We start from the raw sequence: 1,006 nt of genomic DNA on the forward strand, positions 1-1,006 counted from the left end.
AGAACCAGAGTCCAAAAACGCAGAAAAGCACATCAAAAACAAAAGGAAACCAGAGCTCAACAAGAGCCCACGAAAAGTTCAGGGGGCCGACCGTGCACACGGCAACGGCAGCGCGGGCAAAACCAATCAGGAGCCCGACCACTTGGAAGGCAGTGGCGGCCACAGAGCAGGTCTGGAGGTCCAGTGTGGCTACCGCAGGACCAGACGAAGTCGAAGGCGGAGCTGAGGCTGGACCAGATGAAGACGGAGCTGAGGCTGGACCAGGCGTGGATGAAGACACGGCTGCGGAACCTGACGGCAGCGGGACGGCTGCAGGCGGTGATGCGAATGCTGCAGGCGATGATGTAGAAGTCGCGGGGGATGATTCAGCAGGTGATGGCTGAACAGACTTCCCCGGACCATCAGCAAATGTGAGGATGTGCTGGCTGGGTCCTCCAGGACCCTCAGTTAACGAGGCGTATTGCTGGACGGGCTCCTCGGACTGTCCAGCAGACGTGGCATGTTGCTGGATGGGCCCCTCGGACCCTCCAGCGGAGACAGGAGGCTGAATGGGCCCCTTGGGCCCTCCAGCTGACGACACTTGAGGCTGGACGGGCCCCTCGGGCCCTCCAGCTGGAGCAGATGCAGGACCAGAGGCAATTGGGACCCCTGGCTGAGGGTGAAGATGAGTGGCTGACTGAGCAGATGACAACGCTAATGATTCCTCCACTAACTGAGCTACTGACTGGGTTATGGACTGTAACAAAGCTTGCAGAAAATCTGGTTGTGGTAGCGACTGAGCTATGGATAGCGGGGGTGAAGACTGAGCTATGGGTGACTGAACTTGAGATGAAAGTGATGGTGGTGGAGTTGGTGACTGGGCTACAGGCGGCTGCTGAGCAGGAAACACTGGACACTCAGCTGAAGGCGGCTGCTGATCAGCTAACTGAGCTGAAGGCGGCTGCTGATCCCCTTACTGTGGCTGCTCGTGCTGTGGTGTGAAAATGACAACTGCTCCAGTCCGTAC

The sequence above is a fragment of the Haplochromis burtoni genome, unplaced genomic scaffold, assembly GCF_018398535.1.
Source record: "Haplochromis burtoni strain Fernald_Lab_line unplaced genomic scaffold, NCSU_Asbu1 Contig_227, whole genome shotgun sequence".
NCBI lineage: Eukaryota > Metazoa > Chordata > Actinopteri > Cichliformes > Cichlidae > Haplochromis > Haplochromis burtoni.